The following is a 26,885-nucleotide window of genomic DNA, read 5'->3' as shown; positions in this document are numbered from 1 at the left end:
CTATTTGTAATTCAGAACACACAAAATGTTAAGACTTTATCTTTTTATCAAACCATTGAATGTACTTATTTTTGTTACTTTTCTTGATTATCAATTCTCTTGAGTATTAAATACTAACATATTTGAAAATCACACATGTACTCTGATTTACCTAGAAATAACATTTCTAGCAATCTTTTCCAGCTATTTTTCCCCATTATCTTTTGTAACAGTTTAAATATTATTGATGTATTAGAAAAAAAATCCCTACCTTTCCAGGAAATGTTGTTATTCCAGAACCATAGAAAATTGGACATCTCTATTTAAAGAAAATAATTGTCATAGGTTCACTTAGGTCTGAGAGGCAGAAGAGGAAGTTAAACAAAATAGGGGACTGATATTTAGTATTTTAAAATTGGGGGAAAAAAGAAGATACTTGAATAGAACTGAGTTCTGTTGTCACTGCCAGAAAGTGTCCTGAGAAAATAGACATACACGCTCCCTTCCAAAAAAAAAAAAAAAAAAAAAGTGACAACAGGAGTTTTTTTCCCCCTTCCTAATTTGCTGTTTGTTTCTAAAAAAATCCACCCCCACATAGGTCACTTGGAATTCATTTTGTCTACATCCTGGACTGCACGTAGGGAGACAAAAAAAATGCCTGGGATCTGAAAAGAGGAATGTGGTAGGGCATGGGAATCGCAGTGTTGTGGTGGTCACCGAGCATATTTTGGCTTGTCTTAAAACAAGCAAGCACCGTTGGACCTTTGGAATACTAGCAAGTTAGTCCCCCTATCACCCTACCTATCAGAGGCTGACTGCCTGAGAAAAAGTGTGTGGGTTTGAGGCTGCAGCCTGAGGCGTTGGCAGGCTCTGAGTCAGCCCCTGCCTGATTTCTGACTTCCAGAACTGTTTCAGTGACCTCTGCCCCTATCCGGTGTACTGTTACAGTTCATTTCAATAATTAAACAGTTCGGGGATGGCAAGACTTTTGTGTTGTCAAGAGAAAATCAGGGCGATGGCTTTTTCTTAATACTGAAATCAGGAGTGTTTGGGTTTAATTATATTAGCCAGTGACTGTTCATTAATTTTCGCAATCATAGAAAGGCATGGTTGCCGGCAAGATTGGCAATGGGTTCAAGCGGTTATTAAGGCAGGGCATTTCAAAGGAAAGGGATCCGAACTCTGACAAAATCCGATGTCTGAAATTTCAATCAAGTGCCCCGAGTTCCAGTGGCAGCTTTACTCCTTGAAATAAGACAGCTTCTCTCCCGTCTGGAATCCCAACTCGCTCAGGGAATGGGACTAAGCCATTGAATGCCGGCTCCAAATATGCTGATTTCTCAATGCCAGAAAAGTAAACTGCTCCCTTCAAACTCCCAGTAATCGGTTAATGTACCACTTTCGAAAAGTCTCTTACATCCTCACTATTGCTCAGTGAAGCTTTACCGCCTCCACACTTCAAGAAAAAAAAATAAATAAATAAAATAAAAGGCAATATAATGTACTTAGTGAAACCAGCACATTTGTTATTTTTGCTACTTTAGCAAAAATGTTAATACTTCAACTTTTTGTTAGGGATATCTTGGAAATTTTGCTTATTTTTTCCCCCCTTTGGAGAGTTTAATGTGTACCTTAATGCCCCCTTTCATTATTGGCCTGGCCTTCTTCCCAGCTCTTCCCTGCTGACTCCGGACCAATCCTGGTTATTTTGTGGTGGTGGCTGGCTCTTGGTCATTCAGACATGTTTGTGGCTTATAAGTGTATCAAATTAGATGCCTCAGTCTTTTAGGTCTCCTCTCTACACCCTGACAAAATTTGTCTTGTGCACAAATCTTCACTGGACTCCCCCCCCCCCTTTTTTTTAATCATCTCTTTTGTAAGCCTAAGAAATGCCCAAATGCCTATCTCTACTCACAAGGAGAATGGCCAAATCATAACAACCCAAAGGTGTCCTACTCAGCCTTTTTAATCCTTGAAGTTACAGTTTGCCAATGAATAACCTTGATGTTTAAGCTTGCAACCAGTCATGTTTATACTGAGTCTCTAGGGAATGAAGCAATGACTATAATAACCATATATTCTTCCCAATTTCAGCTGAAGAACTGTATTTCCTTGCTGACTAACTGAAAATTCAAGTGGAGAAGAGCATTAGAAGCTGTGTAATATTTCTCAAATTTAGTTCTGCAAAATTTTATTTGGTTTTGCTCAAACTCCTGTGGACTCCTAGGAGCTATGCAGCAGAGAGTTAAGAAAATGGCTTTTGGAGTTTGGAAACAGGACTCAATCCTAATCCTGTCTCATCTTATCCATAGGATTTGGGCAAGTTACTTAAAGTCTATCACCATTTTCTCATGTGTAAAATGGAGTTAATAATATAATCTGAGAGCATTATTGGAAGGAATAAATGAGTAATTCATCTATAGAACAGTGTCTGCCACAAGATAACAAATGTCAGTTCTTTTTTTTTTTTTTAAAGTTTATTTACTTATTTGTCAGAGAGAAAGAGAGAGAGCGCGAGTGCGCGCGCAAGCTGTGGGGGTGGCAGACAGAGGGAGAAGCAGGCTCCCTAATGAGCAAGGAGCCCAATGCAGGGCTCAATCCCAGGACCCTGGAATCATGACCTGAGCTGAAGGCCTACACTTAACCAACGGAGCCACCCAGGTGTCCCCAAATGTCAGTTCTTATTATAGCACCATTAGCTGACAGCTATGACAGCATCTAAGACTGACCTATAAATTTTATTTAAATGCTTTTATTCCTTTGTAAGTTCTTTAAGGGTGAAGACTTCAGACTCCTCATCTCTGTGTTCTTAATGCAACAACACAATGTTTCATTCAAAGTTACTCCATAAACATGTGTTAAATGGAAGGATGGATGGACAGAAACATGGATATATTGCACCAGGGTTGGTCCTGAGCATCACTTTAAAATCATGAGGGGTGCATCTGGGGATATCTCCTTTCTATCTTCTCCTTCAACAGCTTGGTTAGTGTTGCCATTCCAAGTTTGGACATGCTCCTAGCCTTGTTTTTCCTCCTCTTTCTTATCGTAATTTTTTCCTGTTTAGTCCTTCTAAGAGACTAATTATCTAGTTTGATCAGTAAGTAAAAGGGGCTTTATGTGTCATGGCTCTAAGATAGCTTGGTTATTTTACCAGATAATTTTTCTTCTCACTGCTTCATTCCACAGAAGTGACTAATATGGGAATTTCAGGAGAGCTATTAGAAAAAAAAAATTTTTTTCTATAGGAGAGTTTTGGACATTAAAAAAGAAAAATCAAGCCCTATAAACATCTGCCTTCTTTACCTGGGGCTAAAGTTTACCCTGAACAGTCCTTTGTTCCAGTACATGAACAGCTAAATAAAGTAATTTTTCATGAAAAGGTAGGGGGTAAATATCAAAAGACGAGGAGACCACCAGGAAACTCCTGTGGCATATGCTGAGTTACAGTCCAGGGGCAGGATTAACACATGAATTTCAGCCTCTCTCTTCATCCCCAAGGGAAGAGAGTTCAGAGTGTCAACATGAAATATTCGAGTCTCATATTTTCCAGGTGTACACAAGCCAGATCTCGCAATGATGTTGGCGACTCCTTAGAATTGCAAAATAATGGAGAAATTTTCAAGTGAATGATTCTCTGGCTCTCTTAAGAATATTCTTTATTTCTGTTTGTTCTTTCAAACTTGATATTTCAACACAGGTGAAAGGTCAAAGTGGAATTCAGACAAGTCACGTATTTTGTTGAGGTGACAGGTATGTCATGAAGGCTTCCTAAAACTGAGCATACAATGGATGGAAAAAGAACTACAAAAAACTCTGAAATTTAATATTCACAGTGTTGAGGCACTTATTAGCCAGGTTGGGACTATGTCATTACCAGTTTTCCAAATGCCTGGATAATGGCTGTTGGTTATTAAAAGAATATTAGGAGCACTGTTGAAAGGGTACTATAACAGGGAGATGGATACTGTCCACATCAACTTTTCCTTGTAAGCAATCCCTATGCATTGTGGCTGCCCTGAAAAGAGCTTATAAAGGAAGCTGTAGAGGAGACAGGGATGGGGATCTTGGGCTTACTCATGGTGAATGAGTGGGTCTGAAAGGGAAGGGAAAATTAACATAGGGGGTGAAAAAGGAAAAGTCACAGAAGCAGGAAGGAAAATCCAAGAATTTAGTTCTACAGATGAAAGGGAAAGATGTATTGATCAGTGGAAGATATTACTTGAAGAAAGGTGGAAGAGTGTGGGAAATTAAGAACAAAGAGAGGATACATTTATTATTTACCTCCTATATTCTGGGCAGAGTTGGTCAGGTTCTGCCACACCATCAGTCCTCTAATATAGGTATTTTGGGCCCCCATTTCATAAAAGATTAACTTGGGGCTCACTGAGGTGAAGATACATGCCTCAGGTCAGTGTTAAGTAAATCAGCTTCAGGACTCCAATGTACATTGTCTGGGCCCATCTAAGCTTTTTTCTGGACCTTCTGCACTTTTTTCTGGACCTTCTGCCTCACAGTGAGGACCTTTGATTTAGCTCTAACATGTTAGTTTTCTAGGTAAAGGTGCAGACTCCAGAGGGAGTGACAGTATGACCAAGAGAAACCTGTCATGGGAGTGGTGGATCTCTTAGTTCTGGTATAAGTTTTGTCACTATGTAGCTATGTGATTTTAACCACTAGTCTAGGCTCTTTTCTTCCTCATCTGTGAAATGAGGGAGTGGGGACCCAATGTTGTCTTAAGGTAGCTTTTGGCTTCAATATTCTGTGGTTCAATTGAGTTAAATTAAAGTGAACATAACTAGATGAAGGCTGAGCTTCTAGAAATAACACATTCATGTACTCCCTAGCAAGTAAGGGTTATTAGGGTCACTGAGAGAACGGCTTTAAATTTATTTTCCATTTAGAATATCATGCTTATAAGATGCAAAAGAAATTACATGAGAATATTGAACAAACATGAAATTCAGAAGACAGATATTTCAAAACTTTTTGGAAAGCAATTGAAGGGAAGTAAGAAGGGAAGTCGGTAGGAGAAAGGTTGAATTAAAGCCCCCCCCCCCTTTGGGGAAACAGCTGCACTACTAATGTTCCTTTCCTCATACCAGAATTGTGTACTTGTTTCAGAATATGGAATCATTTGTAGCATTTTTTTTTCCCATTCTTACTGGTTCCAAAGTGAATTATATCCCTAAAAAGGTCATTCCATATTCTTTACTTTATAACTTGCTTTAAGTATCTTAAGTATTAACAATTAATCTAATCTATCTTTGTATTCAATTCTGAGACTGCTAAACTAAAATAATACAAGTTATAATCACACTGCCTAAATTAGACTTTAAATCTCTAATATACTTTATAGATTTCTAAATTATTTTTATTTACCAACCTGTCTCTAGATTCTTTATGCACTGAGGTAAATATGAATAATTAGATTAAATTGCAAATACATTATGAAATTTGATTTTCACATAATCTTATGAAGAAGATAAAGCAGATTTTTTCGTTTTCATGAGTGAGTCTTAGGCACAAAAAGATTAATACTCTTACTTCCGTTTTTTTGTTTTGTTTTGTTTCTGTTTTTTTAAATTTGGGAAACATATTCCTTTATTGAAATTGGAATGGTGAAATCGGAAGAAATAAAATCTTAAGCAAATGTTTTGCAAGGGCAATACTGTAATATTCATGCCCAGCATGGTGATCGGGAGAAGTCACCCAGGGGCCACGTGGAAGGCAGACAAGCTGAGTTCTTACTGCCATGGACCACACGGGGCTTGTCAGAGGTACTCTGCCTCGCTGAGACTTCCAGGGCCCCCATCCAGCGCAGGTTGGTGAGATAGCCACCCACTCTTTGAGAGATTTGACCTGTTTGTGGAGGTAGTGACTCTCTAGGAACTCGCACAGGTGGGCATAGCTCCCATCAGTGGCCAGCTGATGCAGATCAGGGAGGCGTGTCCTTCGCTTCTCTAGGTAAAAGGCGCATGACAAGGCTTTCCTGTGCCTGCAGCCCCCACAGCCCTGCATCTTGATGCTGCGAGGCGATGCGGCTGGCGCTAGTTCTCCAAACACTTGGGATTGTCCGTGAGCTCCCTCACCTCCCTCTCCAACCAGAGCTGCTGCGGTAAGTCCAGGCGGAGCGCTTCAAGACCACGTCGTTGTAGATGTACAGGTAGGATGCATAGACCTCCAGGTTGGTCTGGCTGTTGATGGCGGCCTCGCATTTGGGGTGGTAGTTAATTAGTAGAAAAAGGAGTCTAGAACCCAGGTGTTCTAATTCCAGTTCAAGCTCTACTCCCTTGATTATGGCCTGCTTACTGGGGGGCTGGGGACATCACAAAACTGAAACATCAGACAATAGATGGAGATGTGCTATGGGAGACAGGGCGTAGAATTAAAACTGTTAATCTGGGTGCCAATGAGATCTTCAGGATTTAGTTGCTGTTTGGCTTGAGTGTCCTCAGTGTACTCAGCCTCTCTGAACACTTAAAACAATCTTTCTGAACTTTTTCTTCACTTGTAAATTGTGGATGATTACCCCAAGCTTGAAAGGTTGTTCAAAATAAATAAGATTATCTCTGAAAATAATTAAAATATACATTGTACAAATAAAACTTATATTATTGTGATTATAGAGCCAAATCTTCAATTGTCTATATTTTTGTCATATAGCAACAGCATACGTAAATCGAATAATTCCAAATCTATTCATTGTTTCCTTTAGTTTTAATAGTTCATCAGTAATTAAAAATATAACATGGCCATATTATCATAAGGAAATGATAGTGATTGTAAAATGAATCTTTTTTCCCTATTCCTAGAGCTTGCCTTCTTTTCTGTGCTTACTGAAAATACATAAAACACACTTCTTGATCTGTGGTTCTTAAAATGGGATCCCCAACTTGCAGCCATCTCCATCTCCTGAGAATTTGATAGAAATGTTGGCTCTAGGGTTCCTCCCCTGACCTACTGAATCAGAAACTCTAGGAGTGGGGTTAGGTAATCTATGATTTGACAAGTTCTCCAGGTGATACCAACTCACATAAATGCTGGAGAACCAAAGCCTTAGTTTAAAGTGCTATCTTAAAGTAAGTTTTTTCAAACCCATGAATATTCATTGGATGGCTATTAAATGTAAAATACTGTGCACGCTGAATTGAAGAATAAGGCAGATCTCATGATTCTGCTTCCTGACATCCCCTAGTCTTTTAACAGAAATAGGAAAAGGCAGAAAACTTTGTCAAGTAATAGAAACATTAAGTTTGAAATCCAGCTCCTTTGGGTTAGAAATGGCAAGTAATTGAATTCAGGATATAAGGATTTCCCCTGTTATGTAACATTTGAGGCTTACCTCACATGCCCAAGAATAGTCTTGACAGGATGTGTCAAGATGTTTAATAGAGGATTTGTCTTTCCTATTAATATCACAGCTCAGGAACACACCTCAAACCATCCAATTTCTCTCAATGAGAGTAGGAGAAGGAAAAGGAACACTATTTATTCTGTCACAGGATCTCTCTTTGTTCTGCTCAGGTCCTTGAACCAAGATAAATTGAAGGAAGAATGGTGGAAATGTTGGTACTGTATACAAAGTAGGTCAAGTGAAAAGAAACAAACAAATGAAAAAACAGACCAAAAACCTCTCTGAAGCCCTCCCCCACCCCTACACCACCTGTAGTATTATTGCTAGGGAGGTTTTAATAAGGTGAGGGAGAAGCTATCATACTGCTGAGCGCATTCCTCAAATGCATGTCTTCAGAAAGTAATTCAGGAATTGAGACTTCTAACAATTCTGAAGCCATAAAAATATTACGGTCATGCCTTCAAAATTTTTATTTATTTGGGTGTTTATTTCCTATGACTTTTACAAATATGCAACTCAGACAATAGAACTTAAAGGAAAAAATAAGACAAACAAAAATAATTGCTAACATTTTCTTTATACAACCATAGGTCTGCCTTGTTCACCTTAATGTGAAGTTACTAATTTAGTTACTAAGGTAAATCATTAACGGTTACAGTGGGAAAGGAAAGATGGATCTGTGTACTGGTCCTCAGGCAGCAGTGATCCAGGTAGATGTGGGATGACTGCAGTTTTGATCATTATCACATATTTGGATATGCTGTATCCTCTACAAACCAATATAAGATCTGTTCTTCCCCTATCCTGGTACTTTCTAGATACACTAGAAGCCACTTTCAGTGGTAGGGTGGTCACCATGGCATTAAGAAGAGTAACATCCAGACTTCTTTGGTTGACACAATATCTCTTGCTTCATGACTCACAAGCTCACAGTTTTGTAGACAAATCCAAGTTAGCAATGTGTTTGTGGGTTACTTGGAAAGGTGGAGAGTTAAGGGGAAAGAATTGTGAGGAACCCAAGTCAGGTTTAAAGGTATAGTTTTCAATAGCAATATAATGAGTAAGAATACCAGGAACACCAAAAATTGGAGACAGAAATGACTCTTCACTTGGAAAATAAACTTGCATAGGTTTGGGGGTGAATTTTTGTTTCTGTTAAATGAGGTTTCCATTTTGTGTATGTGTGTGTGTGTGTGTGTGTGTGTGTGTGTGTCTGTGTGTGTGTCTGTGTATGTTCAACATTGGCTACAGATATTGAGGAGGTTGTTTTGTTGGAAGGAAAACAATAGGAGAAATATTCATCAGTTTCATCTGGAAAAAAAAGATGCCAGGCAGATCCTGTAGGCTGGGAACTTAACCTATCACAGAGAAAGTTGTAGCTCACTGTATTTATAATCATGAAACTCAAGTCAGCAGGTCAAGACCTTCCCCAAGTATCTACTTTTCAGACTAAATGTCCTCCTCAAATAATGGAATCACTTAAGTTTACTTAGTTTGTAGCCAGCATCAAGACATTCAATCCTTTCCCATGTCTTCCCACATATACATTGTACGTAGGCACCGTAATTAGACAAGCATTGCCATATTTGTTGTGACTACAGTCATACCTTGTTTTATTGTGCTTTGCCTTATTGCACTTTACAGATAGTTGTTTTGCAAATTGAAGGTTTGTGGGAACACTGTATCAAGCAAGTGTGTTTGTGCCATTTTTCTAACAGCATTTGCTCACTTCATGTCTCCGTGTCAGGGTTCAGTAATTCTCATACAATTTCAAACTTTTTCATTATTATTATATTTGTTATGGTGATCTGTGATCAGTGGTCTTTGATGTTACTATTGGGATTGTTTGGGGGCACCATGAACCAAACTCATGTAAGAGGGCGAGTTCAGTAAATGTGTGTGTTCTGACTGTTCTACTGACTAGCCATTCACTAGCCGTCTCTCTCTTCCTCCCTCTCCTCAGTCCTCCCTGACATTAGGGCAATTAGTAATCCTACAGTGGTGTCTAAGTGTTCAGGTAAAAGGAAGAATTGTACATCTTTCATTTGAAATAAAAAACAAGAAATGGCTAGCTTAGTGAGGAAGGCATGTGGAAAACCAAAATAGGTCCAAATCTAGGCCTCTTGTACCAGTTACCCAAGTTGTGAATGCAAAGACAAAGTTCCTGAAGCAAATGAAAAACACTACTCTCGTGAACACATGAATGATAAGAAAGTGAAACAGCTTTACTGCAGATATGGAGAAAGTTTTACAGTCTGAATAAAAGATCCAGCCACAACATTTCTTTAAGCCAAAGCCTAATCTAGAGCAAGGCCCTAGATCTCTTCAATTCTAGGAAGACAGAGAGGCAAGGCAGCTGCAGAAGAAAAGTTTGAAGTTAGCAGAGATTGCTTCATGAAGTTTAAGGAGAGAAGCCATTTCTATAAGGTAAAATTGCAAGTTGGAGCAGGAGGTGTTGATGTGGAAAATTTAGCCAGTTATTCTAGAAGATCTAGTTAAGATAATTAATGAAGGTAACTATATTAAATAGCATATGCTTTTTAAAGATTTATTTATTTATTTTAGAGAGAGAGTGGAGGGACAGAGGGGGAGAGAACCTCAAGCAGACACCACCCTGAGCACAGAGCCTAACATGGGTTTCAATACAACAACTCTGAGATAATTACCTGAGCTGAGACTGAGTCAGATGCTTAAGTGACTATGCTATCCAGGTGTTCCTAAACAGCCTATTTTTAATATAGATAAAACAGTTTTTATTAAAAGAAACATCCATCTAAAACTTTCATAGCTGAAGAGGAGAAGTCAATGTCTGGTTTCAAAGCTTCAAAGGACAAACTGTCTTCTTTGTTAGGGGCTAATGCAGCGGTTGACTTCAGATTGAAGCCAGTGCTCATTTACCATTCTCCAAATTCCAGGGCTCTTAATAATTATGTTAGACATACTCTGTTTATGCCCTATAAATGGAACTACAAAGCCTGGATGACAGCCCATCTGTTTTCAACACGTTTTATTGAATGTTTTAAGCCTACTGTTGAGACATACTGCTCAGAAATAAAAATTCCTTTCAAAATATTTCTGCTCCCAGATAATACGCCTGGTTACCCAAGAGCTCTGATGGAGATATACAATGAGATTGATGTTGTTTACATGACTGCTAATACAACATCCATTCTGTAGTCCATTGATCAGAGGGTAATTTAGACTTTCAAGTCCTATTATTTAAGAAATAAATTTAATTGATAAGGCTTAACTGCTGTAGATACTGATTCCTCTGATTGATCTAGGAAAAAAAAAAGTCCTTTGAGAGCCTGGGAAGGATTCACCATTCTAGATTCCATTAAGAACACTTGTGATTCATGGGAAGATGTCAAAATATCAATATGAATAGGAGTTTCAAAGAAGTTGATTCCAACCCCCATGGATGACTTTGAGGGGTTCAAGACTTCTGTGGAGGAGGTAATTGCAGATATGGTGGAAAGAGCAAGAGAAGTAGAATTAGAAGTGGAGCCTGAAGATGTGACTGAATTGCTACAATCTCATGACAAAATTTGAATGGATGAGGAGTTGCTTCTTATGGATGAGCATCTTAAGATGGAAGCTACTGGTGAGGATGATGTAAAAACTGTTAAAATGACAACAAAAGCATAGTATATTACATAACTTGGGTGATAAAGCAGCAGCAAGGTTGAAAGGATTTACTCCAGTTTTGAAAGCTGTAAAATTAAACAGCATCACATGCTTCAGAGAAATTGTTTATAAAAGGAAGAGTCAACTAATGAGGCAAATATCACTGTTGTCTTATTTCAAGTAAAGCCCCCCACACACACAAAAAAGAAAAGAAATTACCACAGCCACCCCAAACTTCAGCAACCACCACTCTGATTAGTCAGCAAGATCATCCACCAGCAAAAGGAAAGCTCACTGAAAGCTCAGATGATAGTATTTTTCAGCAATAAATTCATTTTAAATGAAGGTAAATACATTGTTTTTTAAGATATAATACTATTCCACATTTAATAGGTTATAGTATAGTATAAACATAACTTTTATATGCACTATGAAACCAAAAAGTTCTTTTGACTTGCTCTATTATGATACTCACTTTATTTCAGTGGTCGAGAACTGAACTACAGTATCTCTGAGATACACCTGTATGTGGCCAAGATTGGGATCACTAAATCCATGAATATAGCCATCCATATATGTAGGAAAGGGAACATACTAGATTAATATGCTTGATTAGTAATTTCAGATAGGAAACAATGCCCTATGCAGTCCATTCATCATGAACAAAAATTGTCCATGTATGAGCTTCAAGGATTCCTTTTTCTTTTATCAAATTAGAAGAAAGAAGAACCCAGACTTATCAATATTGTAGAAAGGCAGAATAAAATGGCATATGATCCAGTAGACCAGCCACCCAAAAGCAAACTTTCCAAACAAAAGTAACAACTTGTGTCTGGCTTTCACAGGTGATGCCAAATCCTCCTGCTAACACTAGTACAGGTCTTGAGAATGAAATGTGGGTAGGGGGAAGAGGAAACAAGTTAAGAGACTTTATTCCCTTGTATAGCTTACAACACTTAAAATATTGTCTGAAAAACTTTCAGATATCAATGGGAATCTTCAAGTACTAAATCCATATATACTTGGGGATTAAATAATGAGCCAAACTGAAGATAAAATATTTCTAAAATATTTCCTTCTACAATGATCTTGAATTGAGATCAACTTTGCTGTCCTTATTGACCAAGTATAAAGATATGTTCTTCACAAAATTTCACATTACAGAGGTATTTTGAGAACCTTCTAGTTTCATGAGTACATGTATTCCTGATTCCAGGATATGAACATGTTTCATCTCCTTTTTCAACTCTGCTCTCTTGGTGGTGACTTCATGTTATATACTTAGAAAATAATTCATATACCATAAGATTTTCATGATTAACTTTTAGTGGCTGCCATTGGTGTGGTGACTGGGGGCAAAAGTATGTGTTCATGTGTTTGACATTCAAAAAAATTAAAAAAAAAGAAGGAAGTGAAAAGAAAGGAGGAGAATGAGAAAGACTGGTAGATGTTTGTGTTTTATACAAAAAGTAGGATGAACCAGGGATATCTTATGAAAAAAATCAAAGATTCCCAAGGACAGGACAAGGCTTATGCTTCAAGATCTCATGGCAGGAAAGTACCAGTTTCTTGGCTTAAAATAATTTTAACATTTTAGTATTAAAAAAAAATTATGTACACTTAAAAGGTACTAAAAACAAGCCAAAGCTAGAGCAAGCTTGTGGCTCTTTGATGTAGGACAAATTCAGGAAAGAGCCTTTGGAGCCCTATGAGTGAGTTTTCCCAAAGGATTATAAAAGGATGCAGTGCTGAGCCAGTGCACATTCCTTCTCACGGTCTCCTTTACCTTTTCCCTGCTTCCTTTCTGATGTCTCTTGTTGTTTATGGCTGAACATTTAGGGCTTCTTCCTTTTAACGAATTCTTTAGCTTTTGACTTGCCTGTCACCACTGAGTTTTATGCTTTTGTTGTAAGGCAGTGAGCTTGCTCCACACACAGTCCAAATTGAGCAAAAACCCCTTCAAAAGCACCCCAAATGATGGCATTGTCCTTTTTAATGTACGCTTAGAGAATGAAACAATCTGTTTCATTCCTTGTGTTAGAAACAGCTGGAATGAAATGAATAGAGGGGGGCTGAGCAATGCTGCAAAATCTTTGATAATAGAGAAGTACAAGTGTTCCCCATCAGCAGTAGGATGATAATTTCTCTGGTATGAATGATGTAACCAAGTGGTTGTATATTACTGCCCCATTCTTTCTTGTCCCAAGACACCCTTGGAAACACGATGCTACATCTCAATGGGATTTTCCAGTACAAAGATTCTTTTCAAATAATATAATTGTGGATACACACCACTCCTACAGAGGTAAGTATACTGAAGATGTGCCAAAACATTAAGGCAGAAATTCAGTTCCCATGGCACACAAGCAGGAATCCAACCATTTGCAGCAATAAATAAATTTTTCGTATACTCCAAGATTATAAAGTATACACTTTCTATAAAACTCCAATTGCTTGTTTATTTGTTTTGAAGTAAAACAACCTGATACCTGAAACAAGAGAAAAAAGCACACAAGAATGCAGAATATTTTTTGTTTCACAGCTGAAAATGGTATTTTTCTATTGTTCTCCCAACATAGGATGCCTATAAGCAATAAGAAATGATATGAAGAGATAATAATCCTTTGCTTACTCTTGGTTGAACTTTTACTTCCTTGACTTTCAGAGACTATGTAAACAAAACAAACAAGCAAAATAAAAACAACAGAAGCACTAAAAAAACTTCCAATCTAAGATTCAACCAAAATGAAGTCCAGGAAAAAATGAATAGCATAACACTGGAGATAAAATGGGAATAAATAAACATATAGTTGGTGTCAAATTTCTGGAAATGATGTCATATGCACAGCAGTTGAATAGACCTGCCTTTAGATATGTGAAAATCTCCTATGTAGAATACATAATAGACATAATTCGGATGGCTCCAAAGGGAAAAATGAATGGATAAATCATGGAGGGGTAGATAACCAGCTCAATATAAGAAAGAAAATTTTAGGGGCGCCTGGGTGGCTCAGTGGGTTAAGCCGCTGCCTTCGGCTCAGGTCGTGGTCTCAGGGTCCTGGGATTGAGCCCCGCATTGGGCTCTCTGCTCAGCAGGGAGCCTGCTTCCTCCTCTCTCTCTGCCTGCCTCTCTGCCTGCTTGTGCTCTCTCTCTGTCAAATAAATAAATAAAAATCTTTAAAAAAAATATTAAAAAAAAAAAAGAAAGAAAATTTTAATTACATGTGCTAAACATTAATAATGACCACAATTATTGGGAGTTCTTAAGCAGAGATTGTAGGAACAAAGATCAAAGTATTCCCTGTGTGAATTTCCCTAGGCTGTCATATTGAAGCCATGATGGTACAGTTTGTATGTGAAGAGATTTATTCACTTAAGATCACCAAGAAAAATTAAATGTAAGACTCTCTTCTGGTAAGGAAGGATCTGAATCCTAGATCATTCTCCAGAACTACAGGCTTTAGTGGATACTTGTTTTGATCTAGTATTTATTTCCCCTCTCATTTTGGCTAAGGACACCCTGATTTTCCAGGAAAACCAACTTTTTCCCACTCTTCATTCAGTTAGGGTTTATATCCCCCAGTCCTAGGGGAATTCTTGACAAAGATTTGCTCAATAAAATCATTACATGCCTGGCCACAGTAATTTACCAAGCACTGAGTGTGTGATTCACAACAAGCTAGTTAGGACAAATGAGGAGTCTCTAGGCTAATGTTGTCGAGCGGTCACAACAAAAGCTGGAGCTTCTAGAAGTTATTTTGTCATCATGGTGAAAGAGCCTATGTAAAAATAAAGTCAACTCAGAGTCAAGCAGAGCTTAGGGGCAGAGACAAAAAGAGTAAAAATTCATGTAAGATCTTAAAACCGGTCATGCCTTAAACTAATTCTACCCTCACATTACTTATTCTTTTAGCCTCCTTGCCTCTGAATAACTGTGTTATTTCAGCTTATTTGAGTTGGTTTTATGTCACATACAATGGAAGTGTACTTACTACTACATGGATGTCCAGTGAGAACAAGAGTATGAAAATCCTGGACAGTCCATATTCACTCAGATCCAGAAAAGCAATGGCAAATTTGGTTGCCTCATGATTTTATATAAGAGCTGGCCTTGAATATCATACACTATTGACCTTAACTAGATTCTCTCTTTAAATCATTGATTGAATCTTAATTTTTTTCTCTCAACCTCTACTAAATTATTTAATTTCCTTAATAGCCTTCCCAAGCCAATCACATTGATTTCAGTTATTCTAGACCTCAGGTTATCTTTTTAAAGGCCCAAATAGTGGCTATAATTTGGCGTAACAGAATAATTTGATAAATTGATTGAAAGTATTTATCTCTTGGGGTGCCTGGGTGGCTCAGTCTGTTAAGCGTCCAACTCTTGATTTTGGCTCAGGTCATGATCTTGGGATCCTGGGATCGAGCCCCACCTCAAGCTCCATGCCCAGAATGAAGTCTGTTTGAGGATCCTCTCTCCCACTGTCTCTTCCCTTGCTTATGAGCAATCTCTCTTTCTCTCTATCAAATAAATAAATGTATCTTTTAAAAAGTACTTACCTGTTATTGTCTTACTGTATTCAACTCTTCTTCATTTATTTATTTTTGTATTGAGTTATTTATTATTGAGTTATATATTATTTTTGTGTTAAATTTTAATACTCCAGAAAGAGAGAAAATCAAGTTATGAATATTTAGAGTGTTGTAGTATCCATATAGCCATTTTATTTCCATTTTGATTTTTTATTTGTAACTCAAATTCTTTAAATAATTTGGTCAAGTCCTTGATATATATTGTTTTTATTTGGAAAGAAATGTAATTCAATTTGATTAGACCCAATTTATAGCACACAGTGAATCCTTAAGCAGTTATTTTTCTGTTTTGTTTCTGATAGAGTGTGTTTCACACTAACAGAAGACGATGTGATAAGAAAGTTAAGTAAAGTTACTAAATTAGAATTTAGGTTGCCAACATCTTAAGGTAGGGAAATACTATTGGTTTTTCTATTTCTCACTGCTTGTTTTTGAGAAAAAAAGCCAAGGAACTCTACTCTTGTGAAACAGTGAAGAAAAAAAAAGCAATATCTTTTTGTTTCTGATGGCAGTGTTTCTTGATTTTTTTAGAGAGTAAAATATGTATAGAAAATAATAGTACTTATTCCAAGATTGCTGCATGTTATAGGAAAATGGTCCACTTTCATTATTTTGAATGTAACTGTTCAGGTTTTCCAACACCATTTGAAGAGACACTCTTCTTTCTATTGCATATTCTTGCTTCCTATGTCATAGATTAATTGACCATAACAGCATAGGTTTATTTTTGGGCTCTCCACTCTTTTCCATTGAGCTATGTGTCTGTTTTTGTGCCAGTACCATACTGTTTTGATTACTGCAGCTTTGTGGCATATCTTAAAATCTGGGATTGTGATACCTCTGGCTTTGCTCTTCTTTCTGAAGATTGCTTTGGCTATTCGAGGTCTTTTGTGCTTCCAAAAATAAACTCAAAATGGATTAAAGACCTATATGTAAAGCCTGAAACCAGAAAATTCCTAGAATAAAATATAGGCAGTAATTTCTTTGATATCAGACATAGGAGCAATTTTCTAGCTATGTCTCCTCTGGTAAGGGAAGTAAAAGTAAAATTAAAATATTGGACACACACACACACACACACACACACGAAAAGCTTTGTATGGTGAAGGAACCTATCAACAAAACAAAAAGGCAGCCTATGGAATCAGGGAAGATATTTGCAAATAATATATCTAATAAAGGGTTAATATTCAAAATATATAAAGAACTTACACAACTCGACAACAAAAAACCCCCACAAATAATTGAATTAAAAATGAACAGAGGACCTGAATAGACATTTTATCAAAGAAGACATACAGATGACCAATACACACATGAAAAGATGTTCAACATTACTAATCATCAGGGAAATGCAAATCCAAACACAATGAGATGTCACCTCACACCTGTTAGAATTGCTAAAATAAAAAAGACAAATAACAAGTGTTGGTGAGGTTGTGGAGAAAAAGGAATCCTCTTGCACTGTAGGTGGGAATGCAAACTGGTACAGTCACTATGGAAAACAATATGGAGTTTCCTCAAAAAATTAAAAATAGAATTGCCATATAATCCAGTAATCCCACACTACTAGATATTTCCCAAAGAAAATGAAAATACAGTTTGAAAAGGTAGATGCATCCCTATGTTTATTGCAATATTATTTGGAAGATAATGGAAGCAAGATCTGGAAGATATGGAAACAACCTAAGTGTCCATCAGTAGATGAATAGATAAAGAAGATGTATATAATTTCCATGTAATATTCTATCATGGTTTTTAAACTAGCAAAACATGCATAGAAAACAATAGTACTTATTCTGAATAATTAGATTAAAATTAAAGATTACCAGAATGGTCTGAGTTAGAACTCAGGGGCTGTGGGATTTAGGCCTGGAATTGCCTCTATACTCTGTTCTCTGCCAATAGGCAGTCTAGATCCATGCTCTCTAGACTTGAGTGATTGTTGGAATCAATGGTAGAGCTTGCTAAAAATAGAGAATTCTCCGTGTACCCTACCCACAAGAGATTCTGATTCAGCAGGTCTGGGGTGTAGCCATGAATTTGTACTCCCAGGGAGGCTGGTAGGCTGATCCTTAAAAAAAAATCACTGGCCTACATCTTGATTTTTCTCATCTTTGTAATGTAGGGATCCAGTTAGGCCTATCTATTACAGCCCTAAAAACCAAGAAACAATAATTTCAAATTTATAAGGGTACAAAGATTTCAGTTAGGAATTCCATACTTTAAAATATTAATAAAAGTTTACCTCTTATAAGCATCATGTAAGAGGATATAATGAACATTGACACCATCATCCAGATGTGGGAATAGAAGCATTGTATGTTTACATGTCTAAAGTTACCCAGCTGGGGGAGCTTGGGTGTCTTAGTCAAGTGTCCAACTCTTAATCTCTGCTCAGGTCATGATTTCAGGGTTGTGAGATCATGCCCAGGATGGGGCTTCATGCTGAACATGGAGCCTACTTAAGATTCTCTTTCTCCCTCTGCCCCTCCCTGTGTGTGCTCTCTCTCTCTCAAATAAGTAAATAAAATAAATACATAAGTAAAGTTATCCAGCTGGATAGTAAGAAAGTTACATGGTGTATAAACAATGAATTTTGAAACACTGAAAAAAATAAAATCATAAAATAAGTTATGACTAGTCTCTTAATCAAAGCCCTATTATCTTTCATCTATATGGTATGGTTTTTATAAGTGAACAATAACCCCTTCATAGCCTGTTCGTGGTGTTTAGAATGGGTACTCTCTATTACTTGGGTCAAACATGCCTCTCAGATATACCTTTGTGGCAGAGGCAGGTAATAGTTTAAAAGAAGAATCATATGTAATAGTAATAGTAATGAAGAAGAAGAAGAAAAAAGGTTGCAAAGCACAAAAGAAGTAGCATTTTCTGGAACGAGCACTTGGCATCTTTGAAGGTATCAATATTGCTAACAAGAGGGCCTCAGTCTGGACTTTTTTGCAAGAACCTCAACCCTATACACTCTTGTGGGGAAATATATATTTTTTTCATTAATTGAGATGAGCTAAAGCTATGAACAGCTTTAGCTAACACTGCAGTTCTGTACCTTCTGTCTGAACCTAATTACTGTCCCCTACCAACAAATGTTTGCTCTTACCTCACCTTCAGTATCTCAGCTGTTGAAAAGTAAATCCCCAAACATTCCTTGATTAAGTTCTTGCTTCATGCTTGTAAGTTAATATTGAGATGCTGAGCCAGAAGGCGGAGGCATTGTTAGTGACAACTAAAATGAAAAACAAAGTGAAAATTAATTTGTTCCCATAGCTGTCAATGGGGGCTCCTCTGAGGCAATGCCAGTATAATGCCAGTTGCCATATTGTGCTAACAGGAATTGCATCAGGTTGTGTATGGCCAGCAAACATCAGCTGTTTGGCATATAATACAATTTAAGGCCATCTAACAGGTTGAGCCTCATGATGCCTTTATTTTATTTTTTGTTTCAGATATAGTTTTATAGATATTTTGCATAACAGCTTTGCTAATCTTAAATGTTAAAACAACCTGTGCATCCTATTATTTGATTTCCATTATTTTCATTGTTGCATTTTTTAGCCCATTCTTTTTAATCTTGAGTTAGGAAAATTAATTTTGTAATATATTTCTGAAGGTTATAGGAGACTAAATGCTCCTTTTGTAAAGGGGCTCTCTGACTTGTACTTTATAGACTACTAAAACTAAATAAAAATAAGAACAGAAAGTTAGCATTTTTCATTTTAATGAAAAAAACATTGAATAATCTCTCCTATTGTAAATCTCTCATTTGTCAACAGCATGAACTTTTAGAAAATAAGAGAGCAGAAAAAGTATGTTAAAATTTAAGGAAATTAGCCTATGAAATACATAACACAATGTCTTAAGTGTTTAAGATGCACCCGTGAAAAACTTTGTTGACAACCTAAAAATATCAAGACCCTGTGTTTGAGGAGGAAAGGGTCAATTGTGTACTCACTTGAGGAGAGGTACACATGACGGGCATGCTGAAGTGGTGATTTTGTAATGAGGTAAACAATACTTCAGAGCACTTGGAAATAGGTGATCTGTTCCATAAATAAGGATAATAGAAATCTCCACACTTGCCTTAATATTGGCTGGCTAGTGTACATGGATCTGGTCAATAGCCTTGTCTTTTTTCTCATCAGATCTTGACAGACTTGTAAGAATTTCATCACTGTGAGGAACATGCCTCATGTATTACCATAATTTTTTCAGTAGGAAAACAAGATTTATTTTTAAAAATTCTACTTTCTTATACATATTTTCTCATATCCTGTTACATCAGATGAGTGTTCTATCATGTCAAAAGAAGAGATGGCCTTTTTCAGATAGTATATGGACTTTGGCACATGAAGTTAAATAATATGGGGAAGTCCATGTGCACAGTGCAGCACAGTTTTGGGGGCTCTTTATGGTCAGGGACAGAAAAGCTAAACTTCCTGGCCTGTTGTCCCCCGCTATTATATCTTTGGTCTTAAGCAACCATGTCAAATTGGTCTAATAGTCAAAGCCTACAGAGGGCGAGCATGATGAGTAATGTCCAGCATTTGTTACTTGGCTATCGTACCCTGAACTTAGGAGTGAAGGTTTAGATAAGTACTTCAGTGGCCAGCTGTAGAATTTATTGTGTCCATTTTGAATCAAGGTCTTTTGGACCTTCTGCAGGTGTCCTTTTTTAGGTTTTCAAAAAGAAAGCCTTGTAGTCTGAATTGTGCCTGAGATGGGAACTAAGTGGGTTGAATGGTAGCAAGGTGGAGATTCTTAGGAGACAGAGCTGAGGCCAGAGGCTCTTTACATATATTTCTTTACATATACATACATTTCTTGACATATACTATATTCATCTATCTTATTGTGGATCATTTGTATTCTTTTTTTTTTAAATGTTATGTTAGTCACCATATAGTACATCATTAGTTTTTGATGTAATGTCCCATGATTCATTGTTTGCATATAACACCCAGTGCTCCATATAATACATGCCCTCCGTGATACCCATCACCAGGCTAAACCCTTCCCCCAATTCCCCTCCTCTCTGAAACCCTCAGTTCGTTTCCAGTAGTCCATAGTTTCTCATGGTTCATCTCCCACTCGGATTCCCCCCCTTCATTTTTCCCTTCCTTCTCTTAATGTCTTCCATACTATTCCTTATGTTCCACAAGTAAGTGAAACCATATGATAATTGTCTTTCTCTGCTTGACTTACTTTACTTAGCATAAACCCGTCCAGTTCCATCCACGTTGATGCAAATGGTGGGTATTCATCCTTTCTGATGACTGAATAATATTCCATTGTATATATGGACTACATTTTCTTTTTTTCTTTTTAAAGATTTTATTTATTTATTTGACAGACAGAGATCACAAGTAGGCAGGGAGGCAGGCAGAGAGAGAGAGAGAAGAGGAAGCAGGCTTCCCGCAGAGCAGACAGCCCGATGTGGGGCTTGATCCCAGGACCCTGGGATCATGACCTGAGCCGAAGGCAGAGGCTTTAACCCACTGAGCCACCCAGGCACCCCTGGACTACATTTTCTTTATCCATTCATCTGTTGAAGGGCATCTCATCTCCTTCCACAGTTTGGCTATTGTGGACATTGCTGCTATGAACATTGGGATGCATATGCTCCTTCTTTTCACTACATCTGCATCTTTGGGGTAAATACCTAGTAGTACAATTGCTGGGTTATAGGGTACCTCTATTCTTAACATCTTGAAGAACCTCCATATTCTTTTCCACAGTAGCTGTACCAGTTTGCATTCCAACCAACAGTGTAAGAGGGTTTCCCTTTCTCCACATCCTCACCAACATTTGTTGTTTCCTGTTTTGTTAATTTTTGCCATTCTAACTGGTATAATGTGGTATCTCATTGTGGTTTTGATTTTAATTTCCCTGATGGCTAGTGATGTTGAACATTTTTTCATGTGTCTATTTGGTATTTGTATATCTTCTTTGGAGAAGAGTCTGTTCATATCTTCTGCCCACTTTTTGACTGGGTTATTAGTTTTTAGGATGTTGAGTTTGAGAAGTTCTTTATAGATCTTGGATATCAGCCCTTTATCTGTAATGTCATTCGCAAATATCCTCTCCCATTCTGTGGGCTCCCTCTTAGTTTGTTGACTGTTACCTCTGCTGTGCAGCAGCCTTTTATCTTGATAAAGTCCCAAAAGTTCATTTTTGCTTTTGTTTCACTTGCCTTTGGAGACGTGTCTTGTAAGAAGTTACTTTGGCCTATGTTGAAGAGCTTACTGTCCATGTTCTCCTCTAGGATTTTGATAGATTCCTGTCTCACATTGAGGTCTTTCATTCATTTTGAGTTTATCTTTGTGTAGGGTGTAAGGAAATGGTCCAGTTTCATTCTTCTATATGTAGCTATCCAATTTTCCCGGCACTAGTTATTGAAGAGACTGTCCCCCCCACCCAACTGGGTATCTTTTCCTGATTTGTCAAAGATTAGTTGACCATAGATTTGAGGGTCCATTTCTGGGTTCTCTATTCTGTTTCATTGGGCTATGTGTCTGTTTCTGTGCCAATATCATGCTGTCTTGGTGATCACAGCTTTGTACCTAGCTAATAGGTCAAACAGTACATTAAAAGGATTATTCACCATGACCAAGTGGGTTTTATGCCTGGGATGCAAGGGTGGTTCAACACTTGCAAACCAATCAACATGGTAGAACACACTAAAATAAGAGAAAAGACAAGAACCATATGATCCTTTCAATTGATGCAGAAAAAGCATTTGACAAAATACAACATCTATTCCTGATTAAAACTCTTCAGAGAATAGGGATAGAGGGAACGTTCCTCAACATCATGAAAACCATCTATGAAAAGCCCATGGTGAATATCATTCTCAATGGAACAAACTGAGAGCTTTTCCCCTAAACTCAGGAAGATGGCAGCAAGGTCCACTCTCACCACTGTGGCTCAACACAGTAGGAGAAGTCCTAGCTTCAACAATAAACAATAAAAAGAAATAAAAGGCATCCAAATTGGCAAAGAAGAAGTCAAACTGTCCCTCTTCACAGATGACATGATATTTCATATGGAAAACTGAAAAGACTCCATCCCCAAATTACTAGAAATCATATAGCAATTCAGCAATGTGGCAGGATACAAAATCAATGCCCAGAACTGAGTTGCTTTTCTACACATTAACAATGTAACTGTAGAAGGAGAAAATAAGGAAGCAATTCCATTCACAATGGCAATAAAAACCATATGATCTTAGGAATGAACCTAACTAAAGAGGTAAAGGATCTATACTCTAGAAACTATAGAATACTTATTAAAGGAATTGAGGAAGACACCAAAAAGATGGAAAAATATTCCATGTTCATGGCCTGGAAGAATGAACATTGTTAAAGTATCTATTCTGCCCAGAGAAATTTACACTTTCAATCCTATCCCTTTTATGATACCATTGGCATTTTTCAAAGAGCTGGGACAAAAAAAAAAAATCCTAAAATTTGTATGGAACCAGAAAATATCCCAAATTGCCAGGGGAATGATGAAAAACAAAGCTGAGGACATCACATTGCCTGACTTCAAGCTACATTTGTATTTTTTTAAATGATGTCCATATTAGTTACATGGTAGCTGCTCTAATAATATGTAATTTCACAAATTGGATCTTAGTGAGAAAATATTCTGCTGGAAATTTCAGCATTATATTTATCAATGCATGAAAGAACTTTTGGATTTGCTATCTATAATTTTTAACTTTTAATTTTTTGAATAGTTATAAAGGTTGATTTGAAAATGGTTTTACCTGTTTGTGATTTTTTCATTAATGGAGACTGTTAATGATTTGGAATGAGCTTGTATCATTTTAATTGGATAGAAATAAATAAAAAGTGTTCCTTAGTACTCCTGGGCACAGGTGGGAGTTCTGGCTACCCACTGTAGTCTACTGATAGCACCTGGGCACCATGTCATTTCAATCTCCCCTCTCTGCCTCCTGTGTGAACAGAGACTGAGTGGGGAATCTGGACTAATGTCTCAAACTGTCCATGATGCAGTGGTGCCCCACATTTCCCTGCTGGAGTGGCATAAGAGGAGGCCAGCAAAAATTAAATACTCATATAAGATCCAGAATTTCATAAGTTGTTGTCCAAAAAGTCCAGGTTCAATAAAAAATAACTAGTCTTACCAATGAGCAGGCAAATCTCAGCTGGAATGAAAAAAGGCAATTAATAGATGACGATACTGAGAAGACAAAAATATTATTTGACAAAGGTTTTAAAGCAGCTATCATAAAAATGCTTCAATGACCAATGACAAACATAGCTGAAACAAATAAAAAGTCTCAACAAATAAATAGAAAGTCTCAGCATATAAATAGAACATAAAAGAAAACAAAATGGAAGTTTAGAAGTGAAATCTGATATTAAATTAAAAACTTAGTGAATGGGCTCAAAAGCAGAATGATGGGGATGGAGGAAACAATCAGTGAAGTTGAATAAAGACAAAAAAAATTCAATCTGAATAATGGAGGGAAAATAGACTGGGTGAAAAAGATCAATAGATCTCTGGGATTATACCTGGAGATCTAACGTTCTTGTCATCAGAGTCCTAGAAGACAGGGAACACAGCTCAAGGCCGAAAGATATACTATGTCCTGGGCCATAAAACAAACCTCAGCAAAGTTAAAAGAATTGAAGTCATCAAAGTAGGTTCTCTGATCAAAATGAAATCGAACCAAAGTCAAGAACAGAAAAATAATAGGAAAATCATCAAATATTTAACTTAAAAATAGACTTCTAAATAAATTATGGGTCAAAGAAACAGTCTGAAGGAAAATTTAAAAATGTATATTGGATTGAATTGAATGAAAGTGAAAATAGAACATATCAAAATTTAGGTGACACAGCTAGATCAGAACCAAGAAGGAAATTTATAGCATTAAATATGTGAGAAAAGAGAGCAAATCTCAAAAGATTAACTTCAACTCTTACCTTAAGAATATAGAAAAAGAAGGACAAAAATTAATATAAAGCAAGCAGACAGAAGGATATAAGGACAGAAATAAATAAAATGGAAAGGAGAAAAGCAATAAAACAAAAACTTTTTTACAAAGATCAATAAAATTTAGCAATTGATAAAAAAAGGAAGACACAAATTATCAATATTAATAGTAAACTGGGGATATCACTATAGATCCCGCAGACATAAAAAGGAAAATAGTCGAACACTGTAAATTACTCAGACAAACTTGAGGACTTAGATGAAATGGATCAATTCCTTGAAAAACACTATCACAAATAACTAAATATGAAATAGATAATTTAAATAGTTCTGCAACTATCTTCCCCCACCCATGACTGACATCTTTATTGCTTTGGAAGTGGGGGGCAGGTGCTCAGGAGCTCTTGGTGGGGTGGGCTGCTGCTTCTTCACCATCACAGGTTTCTGGCTATGCAGGATGGTGGTGGCTATGTGAATGGCAGCCATGCACAGATTTGGGTAGTACTTGTTCTTGCAGAGTATGTGCCTGATGATGGTGAGGATAGCTGATGTGTTCATAATGATGCTGGTCCCTATGTAGGAGGCAGTGGGTTTTTGTGGGCCCCATCTCCATTCATGACCACTACTACAGCTCTGCCATGGGCCACTGGTGCCACGTCCACGGTCTTGTTGTGACTGTGCCTGTTGTCGCACAGTCTGTTGTAGCACAATGAGTTGCTATTCTTCAGTCTGTTGTAGCAGAATGCATTGCAAGCCTTCATGTTACTGGGCTCTGTACTGTTTGTCTCCTTGTTTCTCTTGATCAGGAAGCTGGAGCAGTTCTGCACAACCATCCATTATAGGTGGGCCGACTTGATGGCAGCTCCTCTCTTTGCTGTGGCCAGAGAGGGAAAGAGGCCCATAGTCCTGCAACTATTAAGAAAGCTGAATTCATAATTTAAAAACTCATGAAAAGGAAATCACTAGGTGCAAATCATTTTACTGGGAAATTCCACTGAACTTCTAAGAAAGAACTAAAACAAATTATGTATAGTCTCTTCCAGAAAGAAGACAAGGGAATACAGTTCAATTCATTTTATGGAGCTAGTATTACACTGATACTAAAACTATATAAAGACAGTAAAGAAAAAGAAAACTACAGTCTGATACCCCTCATGAAATTAGACACAAAAATCTGTGACATATTAGCAAATAGAATTAGATAATATATATGAAGAACTATATGCCATGGCCAAGTGGGGTTTATTACAGTGATGCAAGATTGGTTCAGTCCTCAAAAGCTATTATATGATCCACCATATTAATAGGCTAAAGAAGAAAAACCATTTGATATCAATTGGTATGGAAAATGCATTTGACCAAATTTCAACACCATTTATAATGAAAATTCTCAGAAAAAAATGGAGAAGAGGGAAACTTCCTCAGCTTGATAAAGAGCAGCTATAAAAAAAAAATCTACAACCAATACTTAATGGTAAAGAATTTGAATGCTTTCCCTCTATGATTAGGAAGAAGGCAAAGTTATCTGCTCTAATATATTCAACATGGTTCTGGAAGTCCTAGCCAGTGCAATCAGATTAGCAAAGGAAATAAATATCATACAGATTAGAAAGGAAGCAATGCAGTGCTTCCTTTTTGCAGATGATCTGATTCTATACACAAAAATCCCAAGGATTCTACTAAAAACTTCTAGAAAATAAGTCAGTCAGCAAGATTGCAGGATAGAAGATAAACATCCAAAAGTAATTACCTTTTTATATGTTGATGAACACATAGAAAAAAAGATTAAAATTCAATCCCACTTAAATTGTTTAAGAGAAACAATTAGATATAAACCTAAAACAATATGTGTAGGACTTACATACTGAAAAATACAATAAACTGATGAAATAAATCAAAGAAAATCTAAATAAATAGATATGTTCTGTGTAAGGTTTGGAGACTCAACATAGTGAAGATTTCAGTTGTCCTTAAATTGACACCTAGGTTAAATGTATTTCTTTCTTTTTTTTGTTTTTAAGATTTACTTATTTATTTAAGATTGAGAGAGAGAGAGAGAGAGAGCGAGAACACAAGCAGGGTGGAAGGGGAGAGGGAGAAGCAGGCCACGCCTGAGCATAGAGGCCGACGCAGGACTCCATCCCAAGACCCTGAGATCATGACCTGAGCCGAAGGCAGCTGCTTAACAGACTGATCCACCCAGGTGCCCTAAATGCATTTTTAGTTAAAATAGCAACAAAATTGTTTTGTAGACATAGAGAAGATTATTGTAAAAGTCATATGAAAGGGCAAAGGAACTATAGTAGTTAGCATAAGTCTTTTTTAAAGATTTTATTCACTT

At 37.1% G+C, this 26,885-nt stretch overlaps 1 pseudogene; it reads right to left on the bottom strand.

The window, feature by feature from the left end:
- Nucleotides 1-3,979: 3,979 nt before the first annotated feature.
- Nucleotides 3,980-25,446, bottom strand: LOC125095576 (uncharacterized; annotated as a pseudogene).
- Between the last annotated feature and the right edge of the window lie 1,439 nt (nt 25,447-26,885).

The sequence above is a fragment of the Lutra lutra genome, chromosome 3, assembly GCF_902655055.1.
Source record: "Lutra lutra chromosome 3, mLutLut1.2, whole genome shotgun sequence".
Taxonomy (NCBI): Eukaryota; Metazoa; Chordata; class Mammalia; order Carnivora; family Mustelidae; genus Lutra; species Lutra lutra.
This window is presented reverse-complemented; position numbering and strand designations above follow the sequence as displayed.